Consider the following 23,041-nt stretch of genomic DNA (forward strand, 5'->3'; position numbering starts at 1 on the left):
AAAAATGGGCACTTTCAGCTCATAACTAGGATCTATTAACAAATTTGCAATAATAATTAAAAGACCATTTCTAAAAGGTTAAAGTTTTAAAGGCCACAAAATAGTCGTCATACTTTGAGACAGAATTCAGAAATTGCTGAGGTGAAGAAATGCACTCTCTATTTGGGTAGAAGCAAAGAAAACCTATCTGATGCAAAGTAACAAGTCACCAAGTCACTTCAAAAACCAAAGTAACAAAAATTGACATGTCCAAATATTTGTGCGAAGGCAGCTCAAAAAGTTCTTAAAAAATGGGCAAGATTTTAGGAAGAATGCATTGTCACAGAGTATTTTTGGAGAAAGGAATGCCTAAGTTTAATGTAACTACTTCTCCTATCAGCTTACTCTTTGAGTACATGTAAGCACTGTACGCAGTCTCACTTGGAAATAAACTAAGAAATAAGGTCCTACTGATCGTAGATAGTACTTAGTGAATGGTAAATTCAATCATCAGTTGGATGGATCTTCTACAAAGATGGAAAGAAGTGTTGCAGGGAATTATTAGTGCTTGTTCTGAAAAGTGAATAGAAATATTATACTTGGCTAAAGTCATCTGTGACATAATTATGTTTCTTCACTGGTGTTACACAACAGATGCTTTTGGCTTTTTTTTTATTGCTTTAAAAACTCCCCTCACCATCGGCAATCTCTCGCAGTCGAGGATGATTTTCTTCAACGACTGTCTAATCTGTGGGTCTGAAAATGGATGATGAGGTCAAGCTGGGATCAACAGACTCTGTTGCAGCTTGGGCACATTTCCACGTGGGGTGGGTGGCTCTGGGTTCTTGGTTTGGTCTGTGACAGTTTCTGCTGCTCCAACTTTTCTGTCTCCTGTTGTCTTCATAAGGTTTCAAAGTACTTGAGATACTTGCAGCAGATCCTTCCTCTAGCTGGAGTGGTCCTGGGTGACAGTCCCCCATGAGTTGATATCAATGTTGTATTTCTTCAAGTTGGCCTTGAAGACTTCCTTGAAGTCTGCTGTAATCTTCTCTTGAGCATACTCCTAGACTAGGTTGGGACAATAAAACTTGCTTCTACGGTCAGACATCTGGATGATGTGGCTGGCACAGCAAAAGTTGATGTCGGGTGATCACTGACTGCCTTGATGCTCGTGGTGTTTGCTTGTGAGAGGGTGCTAATGTTGGTGCCTCTTTTTACCCACTGGATTCAAAGGATCTTCTGCAAGCAGCACTGAAGGTACTTCCCCAGTGACATGACGGGTCTCCTGAATGTGGTTCACATCTCAGCTCCATCGAGTAAGGTGGGGATCACAACTGCTTGATAAACCGTGAGCTCGGTTTCGGATCTTTTTGTCACTATCCTGAAGCACTTTTTTCCTCAGGCATCGGAAAGCTGTACTTGTACATTTGAGGCCATGTTGGATTTCTTTGTCAAAGTCAGCCTTCTGCAAGAGATGGCTTCCAAGGCACGGGAAATACTTAACGTTCTCCAGAGTCTTACCATGAATTTAAATTACTGGAGCTGGGCACTGCTCATCAAGAGCTCGTTGATGGAGGACAGTAATCTTCTGAATGTTAAGTGTCAGTCCCATTTTCATGTATGCCTCAGTAAAGATGTAGATGGCCATGGGCAACTGGTGCCTCCTGGGTTGGGGGGGGGCATGCCCTTGCCAACCAATGGCCAGTCAGCAACTGGGGAGGGTGGGTGGCATGGCCGATCTCTCCAACCGGTAGTGGGGGCCCTGAGACTGCTCCTGCTCCCCCTGCCCATCACCTAAGCAGGGAGTGCTGGCTGTCGGGGTGCACGAGTGCTTTCAGGGGGTGCACATGCACCCCCATGCACCCAGTGCGCATCACCACTGTCACCAACTGCCTGAAGGGCTGCTTCTGAGCGAGCACACACTAGAGCATCATCAGCATACTGGAGCTCCATGAGTCATAATATTCCCACAGTCATAATATTACTTGTTATTATGTGTAATGTTACATGTTACAAAGTACCAACTATAGAAAAAGGTCTGTAAAGGGGGAACATATTTGAAAACTCAGCCAAAACAAGGTGTGGTGGGCATATACATAGATAAAAGCAAGAATGAGGATGAATATATCCAGAAGCTGGGAAATGACTTTGGAGACTGTTTTGCAATGTTCTCATTGTTCACATGAATAGTTTTCAGATGTTTCAAATCTAACTTGAGCACTCAGCTTAACTGGGTTACTGATATAAGTACTACCAGTGATAATATGCTTGTTTCAGTGATATTTACTTTCACTAGATTTACTCTGATGCTCAGATTTAATCACATTTACTTTCACTAGATTTAATCACATGCTCTCTAGCATGTGAGTGAAAATATAAGAATGCAAATTATTAAAAGTTATGCAATATGGGACTGATCAAATTACAGATAAGGCGGAAAACATATTAAAACTTAAATGACTAATATAGAAATGAAAGATGATACAACTTCAGTTCTAAAAAAAAAGATAATTTACTGACAAAAGAGCAATTTATCTTATTTTTTTGTTGGTATGCATTAGAGAAGAAAACAAACCTGCGGACTAAAACTCCTTCTTAATGCTGTAGTGCTGTTTTTTTACAAGTAACATAACCATTTTCTACCGTTACCGTGTTATGAAATCACTTCTTTTATGAATTCGGCTTGGTGAATTCAATGAGTAACTCTAACAACCGTGAGAAGAACTCCTTTAACAGTAATGTTAAGAAAATGATGTTGCCAAGCCAAATGGCGAAGGCATGTCAAGATGGCATCAAGCCCAGCTGACTCTTAACTTCATACCAAGGAACACGAACATGATGGGAATGTGGCCAAACTGAACATGCTGCCTTTAAACTGATAGACTAAAAGCAACAGAGACGCGTTACTTTAATCACTAGTAATCTGTCTATTTACTTGGTACTATATTGCACACAAGGAATTTATGTCATGTCATGCCATGCCATGCCATGCCATGTCATGTCATGTCATGGCCTGGTAGCATTTAGTGATCATGGCTGATTCAGTGAATTTATTCAGCACTTCCCTGGGACTATTCACCCTCTAGAAGGCAGGTATTATTTAAGAACTTGATAAACTGAGGTTCATTGTACATGACCCCCTTTTCTATGACACATTTTTCATCTCTCTTTATTTTTCCTTTCCTCCATCATTCTTTTCAGCTTCTTCTAGTTATTTACATTGGCATGAATATCATGGTGAAAACAGTTTCTTATGTAAAATGGGAATTATGCTAATACAATTCTGTGGCCCAAGTTATGCAACCTTTACTCATCCTGGCAAGTACTTACTCAAGTGAGTAGCCCAAGCTCATGTCAATATCATTATGCAAATGATTAAATCGTCACCAATGCATGTAAAGAATGCACTATTGGGTCTTATGCTGTGATTCATACACTGGTGTCTCGATTAATGCATTAACTAAGGAAACAAAAATGTAAACAAAATAAATAAACACTTCCAGTACCTTTTCTGTAAAGAGAACAGAAGAAGTAGGGTGCAAAAGGTCAAAATCTGGACAAGGAGAAGATTAATATTTTCTCTCTGTGTCCTTCTGTTGTCTGAATCACCTGAAGCAGGCAGACCTGGACTTTGTTACAGGTAAATAATTACAGTTGTATGTGCCATAAATATCCACTTGAAGGGGCTACTGCAAAAAAATTGAGATTGTATCTCCAAGCAACTGTCAAATGACTAGAATAAATTTAGAGGGCTTGAAATACTGATGTACACTTTCTATCATAGATATCTCTTGGTCTAGACTTTCAGGCTGCATTTTGACAGAACACATAGGATGGCTGAGAAATTAGGGACTCAGGGACCAAAAAAATTACATAGTGTTGGCACTTACAGTTTGTGTCTTCTTTACCTGTTGTGCTAGCAAACAGGAAGCCATTGCTTCACAGCAAAACAGAAATAGTAACAGGACGTATCCGTTTGCATTTAAAATGCTGGAGATAATAAATCTTGCACCAAGATGGCAAACCTAAAGAGGTCACTGAGTAATGGTAAGCATAATATCTGTACTTTTCAGTGCTATAATAAATCTGACACTGCTCTTTTTCAAGCTTGAGTTGCTTCTGTACAGGCTGAAGATCAAAAGTTTCTTTGCCCCCGAAAAAGAAACGAAACACACACACGCACTGCAATCACCTGTTTTTCATTTTGCATATTCAACAGAATGTGGAACAATAGAGAGTGAAATAATATGCCTGTCCCTTTTAGTGTGGGTGATATTCTTATAAACCATGACTGAATGAGAAAAATCTGTCCCTTATTTATGGGAACAGACAGGAAAGTCCTTCCAACTTTGAACTCCCTGGTGCACTCCTCCACATGCCAAAATAACGTTGTGGGGTTCACTATTTAACTTGAGTGAAAAGAACTGAGTTCAGTTTAGGTCATCAGCCTATTGACTTCAGCGGAGCTATGGCAATTTACACCAGCTGAGCATCTGGCCTTAAATATTTTAAAGGGACATTCCAACTTGCTCCAGGAGGCTCCCCACACCATTTTTAGGCCAAGTTGGAAGTCCTGCAGGCTACCTTGGAATATATTATTGCTTCATAGCTTTAGGGATGGAAAATTTTTCCTTAATGCAGAACAGATGCAAAAGTACTATCTTTCTTGATAAATATCCTGTGGCTACGAGGCCATCATTGCAGAAAAGCCTGTTTTCACCTGTTCTTGTGATGTTGCTTGTAGCTCATTACATCAAAAGAGCCTAAGCTGGGAGCCTCAAAGTGCATGACTATTTAGGCCCTTTTAAAAAGGCGGCTAGAAGGCAGATCTAGGGAAATAAGGTAGCTATATTTGGCATCATTTTTTAAGGACCGTGGGGCCTAACCTTCAAAATTAAGGCCAAGATTCTATTCCACGTATTAGGAAGGATAATTCCACATATAAGTAGGATCCTATTCCTCCCCGCTTCAGCCCCTGACAAATCATTAATACAAAAGTCAGTGATTCCTCGCTACTTTCCATGACTCAGCCTTATGTTGAAGATGAATAGATCTTACAAAAACAGGCCTGGTAATGTGTTTTTAGGGGTCTGAGCAGAGTGGGATAGATACCCAATGGGTGCAATAGCAACAGAGAGAAGAACTAAAATGAAGGACATTTACTACAACAAGCATCCACATAACCTGAGGTGTAGGGAATAATTGTATGACACCAGGCAAAGCAACAGTGTAAGTCAGAGGAAACAGGGTCAAGGAGGAGGGGTTAAATGGATATTTAGCATAGAAAATGGAATGCTTCAGAAATAGGAGAGGTAGGAGAAACTCAGAAGAGTAGCAGAATATGAATCATTTCTTCTGGTGAACAAGGGAGAGAGACTGAGCACAGCAGAGATAAGGGCAAGGGACAGACATTCAAAAAAAGCCTGAGCCTGAATTGATTCAATCTTTGCAGGTTAGTCTAACCTGGCTAGGCTGAATCGGTCTGTAAGCAGACAGACATTTTCTCTGGACTGAGGAAATCCAGGCACGTGCCTGGAGTGGCTCAGGCTAGAAGCCGGGGGTGGGGGGAAGGAAGGTGGGTGCTAGAGCCCTCCCTTCCCTTCTACAGAGCTTAAGCTGAGGAGGGCAGGGCCAGGCCTGGGTAGGATGCTAGGATTAGGGAGGGTTCCCCCTCTTCTAAGCAGCCCAGCAGGGAATTGATAACAGTATTTATCACCCCATTAAGAAAACAACAGAGGGACATTACCAGCTACCTGTCGGTTCTGCCTGTCCCATGTCCCCCAGCTAGGAGGTAGCCAGCATGTGGTCTGCTAGCTGATGCTGAGAGGTGTCCATGAGGGATGGAGGAATGCCTGCTTAGCAGAGAGTAGGGAGAGGAGGGGGGAGCAGAAGCCAGGCAGACGCCTGCAGAGACTGCGGAGCTGTAGCCAGTAGGGCTGTGCAAAATTTCAATGGGCGTTTCATTTCGAAGCTGTTTCAACACGTTTCAAGCTCAAAACAGCAAAATCAAAATGAAACAAAAGGCTTTGAAACAGCTTTGAAACGAAATGAAGACACTCAAAATGTTTCGAGTTTTGAAGCAGCCCAGTGGCAGGAGGTGTGGGAGAGCCAGGGCTGCTCTCCAAGCAGCTGCACCAGCCACACAGCGCTCAGCCTGGTGGCAGGAGGCGGCAGGGGAGCCAGTGACGGAGCTCAGGGCTGTGGGGCTGCAGTGCCTCCAGCCACCAGGCTGTGCTTGGATCCAGGGCTGTGCTCCAAGCAGTTCCACCAGCACCATGGAGCTCAGCCTGGCGACGGGAGGTGACGAGACAGCCAGCGGCAGAGCCGCACAGAGCGCAGCCCGGGCAAGCACAGCCCAGTGGCTGGAGGCTCCACAGCTGCACAGAGCTGAGCCTGGAGGGGGGAGGCAGTGGGACCTGCTGGGCGCGCAGCCCTGGCCAGTGGCTCTCTCCTACCTCCTGCCATCAGGCTCAGCTCCATGGGGCTGCAGAGCCTCCCGCCACCTGGCTGTGCAGCAGAGAGCCTGCCCATCCCAGAGAGCATGCCAGGGTGCTGGGGGAGTCTGATTTAATTTAAACCAGCAAGGGGCCTGGGACAGACATTGCATAAACCGGTTTGAGCCAAATTAGTTAAGTCTGCTACTACATTCAATCAGGTTTATCTCAAACCGGTTTCAGCCATTTTCGGACTGGTTTATGTGGACTGCACATCTGTTCTGTTACAGGTTTAAATCAGATTCTGATCACTTAAACCGATTTATGTGTAACGTCTGTCCCCACTCAAGGTGCCAGTGTGAGCGTAGGAGAGGCGGGCCTATCTGATATCAGTTACATCTTAGGACAGGGATAGGCAAACCCCGGCACAGGTGCCAGAGTGTGGCACTCAAAAGTATTTTGCTTGGCACATGTGCTTTGGGGCTGCACTGCTACACTAGGGATTGGGCCTCGTGTGGCTCCCCCACCATCTGCCCCAGCACGCCAACATCTTACACATCAAGGTTGCAGGTGTTTTTGGCACCCTGCCCAAAAACGTTGCTGACCCCTGACTTAGGAGACGGTGCCAAGACTAGAGACAAATGTGCTTTTGGGCATGTCTGAAGGTGAGCCTCAGTTATAACCAACACTAATCAAATAACCATACCCCAGCAACCATAGGTAAGACAGATTCTGTTGGTTTTACCTACAGTCACGTACAAAGGCCATCTTTACCCGAAAGAGAAGCAGTGGTTTAATTTTCCAAATGAAAACTAAAGATCACTTAAAAATTTGGCTGTAGCTATTTATAGCAAGGAAGCAGTAAAGCTAACACGGGGTTTCTGAAACTCAGGGAGGTTTTGAAACTCAAAAGGCGGCACACGTGATGTGGAATATATGAAGCTGTTGGGACCTCCAGCCACGGCACCTGGACCTTAAGTTCAAACTGTAGAGGCTCGAGCTTTTAAGCTCTAGGGGTGCCTTCAAGTAGCTTCTTAATGGCACATGGTAATAGGAGTAAACCAAACAAAGAAAAATGAAATAGTTAAAAGCTCAAGCAGGTGGAAATCCTGTGGAAATGTGAGGGAAAATTGGAAAAAATTTAAATAGCATTTGCAGATCTCAATCTGCCAGCAACGGGTGCCAGCACAAAAGGAAGACAGGCGGGAGGTTGCCTTATTTCTGACAACAGCCACTTCTGAAGCACTTGATGTTTTTAATAGGTTTCAGTTAACTCAGGCAGATGAGCCGAAGTATGAAACTGAAATTTGAGCAGTACTGAACTCCCCGGGCAAATGAAACGATATGGTTCGATATCGTATGAGCGATAGGTTTTTAAACAAAGAGCACAAAAAAGATGAAACAAAGAAGAGTTTGTGACTTGTCCAAAACTTGGGGGCCAGTCAAGTCCCCAAAAGGGACTGGATGATGAGTGGGATTTGGCCAATAATCTCACAGGGAACTGCCAGATTTAACCCTTAGACAAAGACAGTTTTTAAAGATCTGGTTTGCTGTCTCTCAGAATGAGGTGGGTCCAGAACCCAGGTTTCCAGTCTCTTCTTCCCCAGGCTAGGCATCTCTTCTTTCAGCTGTGTTTTGTACTGAATTGCACGTATGTTTTTAGTCTCCAGTAGTTAGGATGATGAGGTCAAAGTATGCCTAAGCAAGTAGGGATTTAAGCAGAGATTAGACCCCTCCCAGACAAGATGTGGATCACAATAGAGCTTACGTAGGCGGAGGGTATTGGGTCATTTCTGACCATGTGAAGAAGTCCAAGTCTTGGTACCAAGGGATCTTTTCAGGCCAAAATGGAAGTCACTGGGGTTTATTAGCTGCTAAGCACGGTCACTTTGGATCACTTTTTGTGACTTAAGTGTCTAAATTCCCTCTAAATCCTTAGGCTAGTTTTACTTGTAGTCTTCTTTTGTGTTGTGCTGAATATTCTCCTTTGTCAAAATGTATTTGCTCTGGGACTGTACTGAAGTTTTGTAACAGTCTAATTGGGAAAAAAAATGGCATGGAGACAATTTTAAACCTCAGATTCAGCTCCCCGTATGTTTAGCTAGGGTTCACCTGTGTAAACAGGCCCAATTCCCAAAGCTTTCACACTAGCTTTTTTACTAGTGTAGCTGGTGAAATAATAGATAGTGCTGTCCTGGCATAGCAGAGGGGAGAAGTAGGCCCAGCAGCAACTATTTAATTGTGTTTGCCCAATAGGAAGAAGACAGATTCAATTTTCTCCCCCCAGATTCAATGCATTGCTAGCAATGAGGCTTACGGATTCAATTAGCAGTGAGAAATTCAGCTTAAAATATTATAAAGGCCCAAATGACATTAATTTAAATTCCACTGCTTTCATATTTTTAGTTTTCAAAAAGTTACAATATTACTAAACCAGCGCCACAGATTAACCAAGCTAAACCCTCTCATAAAGAGGGGAGGAAAGGAAGATGCCTGTGTCAGAAACTAGTGCTGATGTGGCCGTATTAACTCTGACAGGCCTGTGAATGTCAATAGGTTAGCAAGTCATGTCTGAAGCCTGCCCCAGGGTGGGATGTTAGCACGGGAGACTCACGCTGAGTTCCAATAAATAAATAAAAATGCTTCCGTAAAACTGCACGCGTTTTCACAATTTAAAGGGCACGTGAAAGAAAAAAGGGACCAGTTTTTTCATTGCAACCTGGTTCCAGACAAAGGACAAAGGTCCTTAGTGCTGTAAAACAACAAAGTGAGTGCCCTCAGATCATTTTCATCCGGAACTGGTCATTTCCAAACCTCGTATCATTGATCGCTCTCTTGCCACGAGTTGCTGAGGCAGCATCTACATGGCAACTGGCAAGCTTACCATGCCTGCAAGCACAACCCTCCACCGTGCTGCACTGCTGCGCAAGGTCAGTGTGGTGTGGTGCCATGGGCAGTCTAAATAGCATGGGCGCTAATGATTTGGTCTTGTCACTCAGCAGTGACAATTAGCACACCTAGAAAGCCACGTAGATGCAGCTGCGCCCGTTCCAGTTCACGAGGTGTCAACATGGAGCCTTGCTGGGTTTGATGTATATTCATGGCCTGAATTTCCTACAGTAAAACATCTATCTGATTGCTAATTCTCACCTACATACCTATATGCTACTGAATATTTTGTGAACAAGGTATCTATGAAGCCCAAAGAATTCAAATCAATTTTGTATGAATTCAGACTTTTCTACAGGACAAGCGCTTATTCATACATATATACATAAAGTTATTGATATGTTAAGCACTAACCTGTTTGGTAGTCCTTAACATATCACTAGGTTCCTACAGCTTAGTATGGATACTAAATTGCAAGTCTTTTCTTTTTTTTTTTTTTACTTAGGAACAAATCAGATTTAAAGCTAATGCAGAGTCTATTAAGTACAAATGTCTGTTGATTCACTAATGAGTCTAATAAATATAAGTGCATTGGCAGCAACAAGGGCTGGGTCCAATTTGGGGGTCTAAATATACTGTACCTTGGCTGGAGCCCCTACCCAGACCACCTGGGAATCACTAAATAAATTACTAGGGTGTCCCACATAAACAAACCCTGCTTCCTTACAAGCAGTGTAAGCACAGAGAACAAATTTATTATAGAAAACAAAGAAAAACACTAAATACAATTTAAAATACTACCAACTACAAGGCATAGTTCATGGATTGTACCCTCTTGGAGAAGCTTCACTCATGCCCAGGTGGTTGGGAACTTGGGGCTTACCCAAAAGGCAGTTCCAGGGGCTTGCACCCTTATACCTCCCCATCAGCAATGAGCTGGAGAGTATGACAATCCCCACTTCCATGTGGTGGCCTTGGGGGTTAACTGCGGCTGCACCCCTACAGTCCTAGTCCCAATCTCAGATCTGCTGGGCAGAAACTGCAAAAAGAAAACTTCAAAGTGGAGGTCAGACCTACGTCACTGGGCCTGAACTGGGCAGCAAAAGCCAGCCAGGCCTATACTGCACTAAGGCCCGAACATATAGCTGGGGTCCAGCCATGCAGCTAGGCTGAAACACCATAGGCTGAAAAAAGGCCCAGACCTATGGCTGCAGCACAGACACTCGGTCCCAGATACCTCCATGCTGAGATGATACAATTACGAATCCAAGGGGGCCAGGCCCCTGTGGCCAGTAAGCGCCAGGACCCTGGGCAGTTTGCTTCAGTGATTAACACCCCCATGGTGCTAACCCACTTAAGAAAATACAAGAAGAAAGAGGAAGGAACTAAGAGTCTCAAACTTGAGAACAGACTTTCCCTCCCTCTACCTGAGGCTTTCCCTTCAAATAGCGTTTGCTTGCCTCTCCACCAAAGGTGGGGGGAGACCCCACCATGGGAAGCAGGTTTTCCGGCTCCCAATGAAGCGTGCAGCTCTCCGCAGGCCATTGAATAAAAGCCCCAGAACCTTAGTGAGCTGTTCTTATATATCTGGTGTGACATCACCCAAGCCTTATCCAATCAGGGAGGGTCACATTTCAGTCTTTCTCCCAACCAATCTGCCTGAAGAATCCCCTGCTTCCTCTTGCCAATGAGGCCAAAGTGTTTTACATATTTTCCCCAGATACAGGCCCCAGTCTGCCATGTGCTGAGCAGTGGCCAGAACAACAGGGGCCATCTTGCCCACACACACACACTCTCTCTCTCTCTCTCTCTCTCTCTCTCTCTCTGTATGTGGGTGGTACCTAGGATTTGGCAGATTGTCTTCAGTAAAGCAAAGAAATCCCGAAAAATTAGTTCTTTCAAAACTCTGTTGCAGGTTTCTGAAAGGTCCCTAATTAATCACCAAGGGGAGTTCTGGAATTACCCATCTTTTCACCTACTGTAAATTATATCAGTCAAGACAGCACTTTATCTTTGGTAGTGTGTTCTCCTTTGCTTTTGCTGGATGGACTCCTTACCCTTTCTTCATAGAACTCTTTCCTCCTGCAGATTCCTCCTTATTTAGTTAGTTTTTTGTTTCCTTCCATTCTTTTTGGCCAAAACCCACCACATGGATGTTTAAGACCAACAAGAAAGTGGGATCTATAGTATGGATCCAGGAGACTAGCTGCATTCATTATCTGGATGCAAGGGGTGATCCCCAAAGCAGTTGTCTGGTACAGCAATCCAAAGTATTGATCTTGTTCTACGAAGCTATCTGGACTTTCACATACCCAAATATACATTCAGCCTATTCAGGGCATCCTGTAACTAGCAGGAGGTGAAGGGTAGATTGCTCCATGAAGTCCACTAGCCTATGCAGTGCTTAGAAACTAGAGTGATGGTTGCTATACAAAAACCTTAGAATAAAAGACCTTCCCTTATATAGTACAGTTATATATTATAAATCTTAATTTCCGCATAAATGTTACTGCATTCCATACACAGAAGACTGATAGATGTGATCTGATTGGGGATGTGCGGGATAATTTACCTGCCTATTTTTGTTCATTTCAAAGGATGTAGTGTCCTACTAGCATTAGTAATTGTGTACATTTCCAGTTGTGCAAGAAGAAGTCTCATTCTGAAAAGTAATAACTGGATTTGCTTCCCTTGCTCCTCCCACATATGACAATAACTGAAGCAAAATGTTCTGCACGTATGTGATGGCCAGAACCAAAGAAATTAATAAGCAATAAATATGTGCTTCTTGGAGGCATTTGGAATCGTTGTCTAATATGCAGCTTGTATTTTTTGCAACCCGCAAATGTAACTGTTTATGGAACTGATCAAAGACAAAGCTCTAGTTGTGAAATTAGCCAACCTAATAGTTCTTTTTCGCTCAAAATTTAGCCTTGATGATGATAAAAACTGGATTCAACTGCCCAGCTTATCTAGTACATTTCAAAAAGAACAGCTCAAAAAAGCATAGTCAGAGAGTTTGGAAGGGGCTGGATTTAGGTGGGGTAATGTTCATTTTAAACCTGAATATGCTGTGTTGCAATTTGCTTATTGGATAAACCCCAGCTTGGGCAGTAATTTATTATAATAATTTCTAACACCTTTTAACCCCATAGGATAATAGCTATAAAGCAATATTATGAATGGCTATATAACTAAAAATTAGCATAATTAGAGTGTAAAAGAACATACACGTCATAGTAATCCTCGGGAAGGACGGAACAAAAGGGTAATTTCTGTCCCAGACCCCACAAATATCTCTTACACCCTGTGAGAGTGAGACCAGATCCTGACTGAGGGGCTTCCACCGGTATCCTTCGAGCAGCCCGGTTCAGAGATGTCTGACTTCGCTGATTCAACTTGCCGTGCATCTTCTAACCGAGGGACTACCGATAAGTTGCTAACCAAGCGGGAACTCTTGGTTAATTTCTTTATCTGTTTTATTATCACCGTCAATTTCAGTCTGTATTGTTATGTTGTCTGCTTATTAACTTAACCTTTTTATTAACTATTATATATGCAAACTATATCTTTTGTTGTCATAGGTAAAATTCATTCTTTTTTGTAAGTGAAACTTGTCATTTCTTTCCTTTCCAACATCACCTTCTCGATCCCGAACCAAAGAGCCCAGTGGCTAATAAAGTTGCAGTGCTCAGTCAGTCTGCAACTAAATTGATACACTCACGGTGCCCAGCTGGCCTGTGACACACATACATAGCTTTCATAAGAAAATATGGTTCTACTTTGGGGAAAAGGGAGTCCCACAGATAATTAGAGGAGGACAAGAACCCCTTGCTATCTCACTCTGAGTAATCACCCGAGAGATAGGCAGACATATTGTGACCAAGTTCTGAAACAAATCAACCCCAAATTACTCTACTATCATTGATAATATTTTCTGTACTAATGCACAGAAAAATGAAGAGACTTACCTAAGCTTATAGAGAGAGTCAGTGGCAGAGTAGGAATAGCACCAAGGTATTCCAGTTGATATTTATTTTATTAGACCACAACTATCCTAAGAAGGGAAAGAAAATCCTTCTGTTTTGTGCTCCACCCTCCCCAAAATATAGACAAATACATTCAAGGACCATATGTTTAATAGCTGGCAAAAATATGAACGTTTAAATGAAGTGGCAGCTCTAGTTCAAAGGCCAATAATATTCTTGTTCAGCCTCGTGTGTGTGTGTGTGTGTGTGTGTGTGTGTGTGTCCATCCTCATGCCCCCATGTATCAGATTTTCGCTACACAGTTTAACATTAAATGAAAAAGGAGACAAAATTAAGTACTTATTAATTCTGCTGCTACAAAACTCTCAAGTCTTTTTTCACCTAATTTAACAAATTATCAGACACATTAATAAATGCTGATGCTGCCTTTGACTTTGTTAGAAATACCTGTACTCCCAATTTTTACAACAATTTTACCATCTCACTTAAAAAAGTTAAGCTAGGATCATGTTAAGCATTGTCCCATATTGCAAAACAGTAGAATTATATGCATGGCTCAAAGCTTTGAATTTGGGGATTGCAGTCGATATCCTTTTTGGCAAAAGACATGGGGAAACCTTATTTTTTTGGCTGGAGGCTAAGCATGATAAAAATAAATTCTTAATTATCAGAAACTGTGACAAACTGGCTTCCAAAAAGCCTCATAACAACACAAAAAGAAGAATATGAAGCAAGGGGAAGGGAGCTGGAAAGGGATTTTTTTCCTCCCAAATAAGACTTATATTGACCATTTTTTGAGATTTACAATGATCTTCTATCATTGAGTAAAACATGTCCTGTATAATGGTAACCAAGCGCCATCTCAGCTTGCAGCCCCCATGCTTTTCTGTGGGCTCAACACTTTTAATTCAGATTCACTTATAGAGCTTATACAGCCCTATTAAATAACCTGCTCTCCTGAATCCTCTCTTACCTACAAGATATAATTTTATTCTATTGCATATGATTTCATTATCTCATTTTTGTCACTTGATCTCATTTTTCATGGGGTTCTAAAGGATTTAACATGAATGATAAAAATGAAATTGTCAGCACAAAAATAGACAATAATTAAATGTCAGTCATCTTTGTGACAGAGCAAATGCAATTCTCTATCTTACTTTTTTTGGTGCTGGCTAGCGCAATGCTCATTAAGTATTTTTAACCTTAATGCTGATAGTTTTGTAGTTATTTGCAATGGATGGAATACATTTCACTTCCCAATCCTTCATTCTTACTTTTCTGCAAATAAGTTTTTTCCACTGAAAGATTAGCATCACTGGGAACTAGAATTTCAAATGGGATTGTTTATGCACCAAAGAGTAAGCATTAATAGCAAAAATGAATTCACATCATGATTGTTTTGTGAGGATTAGAATATGAATTGTTACTTCTCCATGTAAAATATATACTGGTATGATATGCTTCCGAATGGTAAACCTATTGTATTCTTCTAACATCTGTCAATCAGATGCCTATGCCATGCACGTACCTGTCGATATGTTTTATGTTGCTATCTGGAGTCTGTCTATGCCGAGCCATGTACTAGACAATCCCCCACATGAATAACTTGCCTGAAAATATGGGACTCAGTGTTACCCAAATAAACATCTCACATCCCATGAGGAAGAGATGGAAAGAGACAGCCTTTGTCTCAAGATCAAGTAAGTGAAAGCATTAGCTTTGAACAGAAAGCTAGTTTTCTCCTTGTTGATGGTGAGAGGTACACGCTGAGTAATAAATTAAGAGAGCACAGTCAGTGGTGGACAGAAATCCCTGTCTGCAGGCTCCGCTCCACCACTTATGAGTTATGGGGTCATCTCTAACTTGTGAAAATATCTCACATATCACACTCTCCTCCCAGCTATGCACTTCTTACTATTCTGGCATGTGTAACTGGAGCAAAACACTTGAGCTAGTTAAGACTCTATGGTACAGAGAGTGACAATCGGCAAATATTCATATTGCAAGCATGACAGGCTTACACAGAAGGTCAGTCCGCAAAAGGGAAGTTCCTATAACTCTTCCATTCACTTCATGGACCATTTCTCCTCCTCCTATGTCATTCAATTGCTCTCTTATTTGCTTTCCTCACTCTGGCCCTGAAGAAGAAACTATTCAGCACTGCACAGCACTGGGGTTGTTTTAAATTACAGGGGAAAAGGAGGTTTGCAATCTTGGCCCTACTGCATGTCAAAACAGTCACTGACTTCAGTGGAGCCAGAATTTCACCAGACAAATTAAAGGCACGACAGACCAAGAGAAGCGACCAAAAAATGCAGAACAGGGGGCTGGCACGGAGTATGCATGGCATGCAGGATGCACCAGCCTCGGTGCTCGCTGTGCATGTGGCATGCAGGGCCAGTGCACAAGCTGGACCTGGATCTGGACACTGCACAGGGAGTCTATGCCATGGGCTGCATGCGGCTCCCCAACCAACCCCCTGTGCTGCCTACAGTACTGGGTCTCGCGTGTGCACCACAAGCAGTGCACGCCCTGTACATGCCCCATGTACCACCTGCACAGTAAGCCCCAGGGCCAGCACACGTTGCACACAGTGCTTGGGCTGGACCCGGTGCTGTGTAGGCTACACAGGCCCAAGGCCTCCCATGCATCCCGCGGAGCTGCAGGAGTTTGACACCCCTGGGCTACAGTACAGACATTCCCTTAGTGACTCTAAAGTAGAAAGGGACCAGTCAAGTTTAAAACTTGTTAAACCCACAGAGGCGAACCACATCCAGTTAATGGGTTTTTTTTTTAAACAAGTCCATCTTTAAACAGAGCCATACACAGAAATCTCGTTAACATCTTTTCTAAATGTGGTGTTGTTTCTCAGATTAAATACAGCCAAGATTGAAATAGAAATTGGTAAATTTAAGAGCACTTAAAAGCAATCAACCACAACATTCAAAGAACGTGAAAAAACCACACCATGGCAATACAAAAAATGCCTGGATATTATCCCTCAATTTATTCTTTTATGTCCCTTCCCACTATCTTTAACCTATATAATCTAATTAGATTATAACTGTTCTTGGGAGGACTCTATGTTTGTATGCCACAATGAATCCTGCTAACATAATAGAAAAAACAATGACAACGATAGTGGCTAGTGTGAACGCACTCTTCAGATAATGAGTCCTTCCCAGTCTGCTAGAGCACAGGCAAGACACAGGCAGAACGGAGGCTCTGTACTAATGCAACACTAAGATGATCTCACTCGGACCTCAGGTATCCCCCCTAGAGTTGACTACTCCAAGAGCAGATCTTCACCATCTCCCTGCCATGCCTACCACAAAGTAACCACAACTGTGCCGACTCCACAACCTGCACATGCCGACTCCTCAAAATGCGGTCACCTTAGAGCTATGCTGAGCTTGCACCTAGTGCCATCTTGGACCCTCTGTGCCACCTAGCACATCAGAGACATACTCAGTGCCACTCGCCCAAGGTGGCTATGTTGCCTAATTTGGAAGGTGTGAGGCAAGAGCAAGTGGGGGTTCCTAAGATCCTCTTTTTAAGATCCAAGGTTTTTTTCCCAATAAAAAAAACCCAACACAGTAAAACCTAATTCTAGTTACTGTTTGCTACTAACAAGTTTGAGATTGTTCAAAGATGTTTGTGATGCCTGATTAGCTTCAGCTGGCATCTTTGAGACAGACTCTTCACTTTTTCCTGGTCCAATTGAGGTCTGAGCATTGCATCAACAAATACCCCACAAACAGAGCAGCAAGAGACTATAAATGACAGCTTTTAATATGGCCAAGTATGAAACTTGGAATATGCTGTACAGTTTCTGGCCTTCTGGGGAATAATTATATTATGGCTTCTCCCCCAAGTCCTAAAATCTCATTCTCCTTCACAAGGTTATAATATTGCATAATATTACCTTCTTTTATTTAGTAAATTGATTTAACTTGTTAGGTTATTTCTATTACAATATCACCCATATGCCCCAGGTGAGACTGTGGTCCTGATGGGCTAGGTGCTGCATAAACTCACAGCAAGAGTCAGCCCTTGCCTTAAAGAGCTAACAGAAGACAGATAACATTTCCTCTCTGCCACCCGTTAATTCTTTTTAACAGATGGGGAACTGAAGAACAGAGAGATTAAAAGCCCTGATGCAGGAAACCATATTTTTTTCCGGACAGCACTTAAACACATGCTCTTTAAGCACATGCTTCAGACCCATTGAAGTCAAACACATACTTAAATGCTTTTTTGAATCCTGGGTCTAAGTAACCTGCCCGAGCTCATACAAAAGCAGTCTGTAGCAGGAACTGGACACAGAACTGCTATGTGCCCTTAGACCCTTGATCATCCTTCTTTTATATAATAAACAGCCAAACCTGTTTGTGTGTAAAGCTCTAACAAGCAAAGTAACTTTAAACATAAATTGGATGTTATGGGGCAGGCGGGATAGATCTCTTTATTACCTTCCCACTAGGGTACAAGGACCATTTCAACATACAAGGGTTGTTTCACAATTTGGGTGTGCAGTTAAACAGTAGATAGTGGAAAAGTGGGGGAGAAAGAGAAAAGTTGGGTACCCTGTCCCATTTCCATCCTGCACTATGATTTCTTTGGCTGCTGAAAGGTAGCAGGGTGTGACCTGCCAGGTGGCTTCCCCACCATGTCGACTTCCTAGGCTGCTTCAGGAACAGCTGTTGAGCCTTTGTAGTGACTGTCACAGCTTATTTTGGGACCTTTTTGGCAGTGTTGCCCTGTCCTTTGCAGAGACCCAGTGGGTTGTAATCAACATATATATCTTCCTCCTTTGGGCCTTTCATTTCCTTTTTTTCATGTCCTTGCATGACAAGGTATTTAGCAGAATGCACAGAGCATTGGCACCTGATAGGACTGCGTCAGGGGTGTTTGTGCTATGCCTGATGAACCTGCAACCTCTGGGCTGTCAACTGTTCACGTTAGCACCCACACCACCCCATCCTCCTCCTTTGGGTCAAAGATCATCAACTGTTGCAGCAAACATCGATTACTTAAGCTGTTTTCAGTGAAGGACTGCGGGCTTGTATGTGTATGAAGGGTTCCCAGGCTCTCAGGGCTTTCAGGGCACCCATACTTTAAATAATTTTATGATGAGGAGGGAATGTGCCTTCTGCTCAAAGGCTATGTACCTTGATAGTGTGTAAAGATGTTTTGAAAAAAAATAATAACCACAGGGTGTTTCCTTTATTGACCTTCAACAAAGTGTGGGTGGAGCAAGGCAGACGATTTGAAAGGTAGAGAGCCAAAGGTGACTGCAAGCAGGAGACTCTCCACTCAGACACCAAACTTGTCCCTGTTGGTGCCTCATTCCATTACAACCTATATAAATGCTGCTTTCCTGGAAATTATTTTGCTATCACATGCAAATTCCTCATCTCTCAAGAAAGGCTTTATGTATCCTGCCTATTTGGCCTTTGTTAGTCATGCTACGAAGATTTAAAAGCTTTGAAGATTGTCTTAACTAAAAAGAGCCACAAGAACAACAATGCACTTTCTTCCAGTCACTGATCAGGCTTTTAAAGGGTAACTAATGGCGTGAATTTTAAAGAGCAAAAAGGCAGCAGGAAAATATTTAATAGTACGACTAACAGCACAGCATACCTTCTGCAGAAACCTGTCTGCTCTGCTTTCTTTTTTATCAATATTGCCAAGAAAGTAAATTTGTCACTTTACAGTGGAGAATCTCTCAGAGATCTACTTTAATGTTTCACGCTACGTTTGCAAAACAAGAGTAATAAAAATAATGACACCATTATTACTCTTCCCTCTTTGTTTTCAGTTCATCACTTGCATATTTGAATAATGAATTATATTCACATTATCTCTACACTCTTGCTCTTGACTTCCTCTGCTGGTTGAAAGTAAAGCTATTATCCAGTTGTCAGCTCTGAAGAGCCATTCAACACAGCAGCCAATGATCCTGACATGTAGATATACTACTATGCAAAATTATCTAGAGTACAATTTCAAGCTATATATGAGAAAATTACCAGCCAGTGTGGAAATGAATCTTCAGCTTAGGTGAAATATTAAAATTTTCATCAGGGCCATTTTAGAACATAAATAAGTAGACAACAGAATTAGTTGTGAATTAGGCACAAAAGGCTAATTAACATTATTGTATCTTCTTGATTGACTTAAAGTCTATTAAATCACTGTTTTATTGTCTGAATCTCTGAGCCTTACAGAAAAATAGGACCTTCTTCTATTAAGAAGGCCCTGCTTTCTCTCAGCTCTGCAGTTTCTGACTGAATTTCATTAAGACTCATCCCACTAACCAATACTTTGTGCATGCAATTTCCTGATAATGCGATGATTATTCATCTTGATTGGCTTATAGAGTCCTTTTATTAAGTGCCATGAAGTTAGCAAAAACCCCACAAAAAGCAACATAAAACACAACCCCATATGATTCCCTTAGATCACCACAGCTGCAGGTATAATAATACACATAAATAGCATTTTAGGAGGAGATAGATTTTCATGGAGGGGCGATATAGCTAGACGCCTTGAAGAGCAGATCTCCCCAAGGGCACTGACTTGCTTTCATTACAATGTGCTATGTTCTGCAAGGAAAGGACATTCAGAGGCTGGGGAAGGGTAAGGAGGCACCCTTTAGGGAAGAGGGAGCAGAGCCCTCAGTATGAGATGAGATAAAGAGACATAGGAACATAAGGGAAATGCGAGCAAGTGGCAGTGCTTGCTTAAAAGAAGTAACCAGGATAGGAGCAGCTCTTAGCCCTGAAATGGTAAATATTCATTTATCATTCACATAACGGGTATAAGAATGCTCAGATGGGCTTAATGCAGTTGCTGGGTCACTTGCCTATGAATAATTACTAACTCCCATCTGCTAGGTTCACATCACTATGCACAGGACCAGTTTTGAGATTTTGAGGCAGCACTAAATTGAGCTAGACAAGAAGAGGGGTTAAGGCAGGAGTTGGCAAAATGCGGCCTGCAAGCCAGATGCAGCCATTCTATCCGGGCCGTGGAGCCCCTAAAAATTTTAAAAAGTTAATATTCAGCTGCCCCGGTTGCCTGTCATGCGGCCCTCGATGGCTTGCCAAACCTCTGTAAGTGGCACTCCCCCCGAAATAATTGCCCACCCCTGGGTTAAGGGGTTTGGAATCAACTGCATCCCTAAGCTCCCTCACGGGCAAAATGGCGCCCACCTGGTCTGATGAGTCCAGGGGTAGATGAGAACCATTTAAAATATGCTGAAGAGTCAGTTGTTCGTTCCCCTGTGCTCTGGAGCCTGGAGCGTGGGGCTTATGTCCTGGTGAATTTTAGCTGCTCACAGATATACGCTAATTACACTTCGCCACATTCATCTGGGTAATTAGGCATTGTAACCTCCACTTCATAAGTGGAGGACACATAATGAGAAAGGTTGAGAGGTTTAATAAATGCCACTGAAGGAATCAGACTTCGACTGTTCTGAGAACCTTTGCTCTGAATTCTGATGGGTGTTTAGACCAAGGCTATCCAATAGGGGTGCGCGAAACGGGCCCTATTCGATTCGGATTCAGCCCGTATCAACAACACTGATTCAATCTGTTGATTTGGATCACTGACCCCAATTTGATTCAGCAGAATCTGAATCTGATGATTTGATGCTGATTCGGTGAATCGGCGATTCGGACACAGGCGCAGCTTTAAAAGGTTTTTCGACATATCTTGAGGTAGTGGCACGGCTCATGATTGCTGTGGTGCTGGGGTGGATGGAGCATCCCTCTCCAGCATGTACCAGAAGTATTTCCGGTCCACTTCCAGGTCTGCCAGGGATTATGCTGGGCCCCCCCATGCCACGCTCCCCCAGCCTGGCAATCAGCTGCAGGGGGACCCTGGGTGCCCCCCCCCCCCAGAACCAGGAGGCACAAGTCACTGAGCCAGGGGGCGTGGGGGGGCCCCCAGCACGCTCCCCAGTGGACCCAAAAGTGCTTCTGGTTCACTTCTGGGTCTGCTACCAAGCGCACTGGGAAGCCCCCCATGCTTCTGAAAGACACTGCATCTGTCCCAGCACCGCAGCATTCAGAGTCCCTGCTACCTAGAGGTATGTAGAAAAAACATTTAAAGCTGTGTCTATGTTCGAATCACCAACTTGATTTGGGGGATTCTATCCTAAATTAATTCAGAGAGCTTGAAGGGTCCTCTGATTCAACTTGGAGATTTGGCTACCGAATCGGGCCGAATCTCTGCTGAATCGAGTCTCCTCTGAATCAAAGCTTCGCACAGCCCTACTGTGCAACCGGTACTTCATCTCCCACCCAGCTGCCATTCCCCCATCATTCTGGCTGAGGGTATAGCCAGGTTCTCTGGGCTTCCCTTTCCATCCCCTGGCTTTTGCTCCCTGCTCCTGCCCCAGGGTGACACAGCCCATAGCAGCACAGTGAAGTGGGAGAGCTTACAGCAGTGCCATAGCAAGGTGTGGGGGGGAGGTGAGTGGGGCAACCGCCTTGGGCACCAATGCAAAGGGGCGCCACCAAGCGCTACCCAGCCAGGATGGGGCAAGAAACGGAGTTGTGGGCGGCTTATTTGGGCAGGTGTGGGGAAAGGGGAAGGGCAGCTCCCGCTGCTGTGTGCACTCCCAGGTAAGCGGGGGGGAGGAAAGGCGTGTGTCCCCCAGATCTGTGAGCTGGGAGAGGGCAGGCTGCCACTGTAGGCTTTGCCCCAGGTGCCAAACTTTGTTCCTATGGCACTGGCCTATAGCCAGGGAACTGAGGTGGGGGGTATGCACTCATGTGCAGTGCAGGGAGTGACTCAAACACTTTGAGAATTTTTAGGGATGGAGATGCCACAACTTCATAGCCTGATCCAATGCCTGACCACCCTCATAGCCAGAAAGTTCCTCCTGATCTCTAACTTGGATTTCTTTTGTTGTTGTTGGAGGCCATTGTTCTTAATCCAGCCTGCTACAACTACAGAGAATAATTTACTTCCTTCCTCTATACCTCTTATTCAGGTATTTGAACACTGTTATCAAATCCCCCCTTAGTTTCCTTTTCTTTAGATTAAATAACCCTAGTTCTTTAAGTGTTTGCTCGTAAGGCATGCTTTGCAGGCCTCCAATCATTTGTGTTGCTCTCTGATGGATTCTTTCCAATCTGCCCTTAACTTTTTTGAAAGGCAGGGCACAAAACTGGACATGGTATTCCAGATGAGGCTTACCAGTGCTGAATAGAGTGGAAGAATCACTTCTCTTGATTTACAAGCAATGCTCCTTTTAATACAACTTAGGAAGCTGTTGGTGTTTTTGGCAACAAGAGTACACTGTTAGCTCATATTGAGCTTATTCAGGTCTACTGTATCCCTCAGGACCTTCTCTGCAGTACTGCTTCCTAGCCAGCCATTTCCCAGGATGTATTTGTACATGAAATTATTCTACCCCAAGTGTGGGACTTTGTCTTTATTTTTGTTAAATTTAATGTAATTGATTCTGGACCATTTCTCTAATTCATCCAGGTCATTCAGGGTCATAGTCCTACCCTCCAGAGTGTCTTCCACTCCACTTAACTTGGTGTCATCTACAAATCTGCTAAGTGTGCACTCAATCCCATTGTCCAAATTATTAATGAGGATATTAAACAATACTAGACCTAGGACTGCCCTCTGATGAACCCCATGGTACAGAGAGATTAAGTCAGTGGAGGCCAACCTTTTGGAAGGCAAACTGTAAATTATCCCTGTACCCTCCCTGAGTGT

General features: G+C 43.2%; 1 long non-coding RNA gene across 1 annotated transcript; it reads right to left on the reverse strand.

Moving 5' to 3' along the window:
• Positions 1–912: 912 nt before the first annotated feature.
• LOC109322588 lies at positions 913–23,041 on the reverse strand. Its single transcript, XR_002104419.1, has 3 exons — positions 23,029–23,041; positions 11,094–11,104; positions 913–1,014 (listed from the first exon to the last, which is right to left on the reverse strand). It is a non-coding gene; the product is annotated as an uncharacterized LOC109322588 (long non-coding RNA).

The sequence above is a fragment of the Crocodylus porosus genome, unplaced genomic scaffold (genome assembly GCF_001723895.1).
Source record: "Crocodylus porosus isolate Cpor-Errol unplaced genomic scaffold, CroPor_comp1, whole genome shotgun sequence".
Classification (NCBI taxonomy): domain Eukaryota; kingdom Metazoa; phylum Chordata; order Crocodylia; family Crocodylidae; genus Crocodylus; species Crocodylus porosus.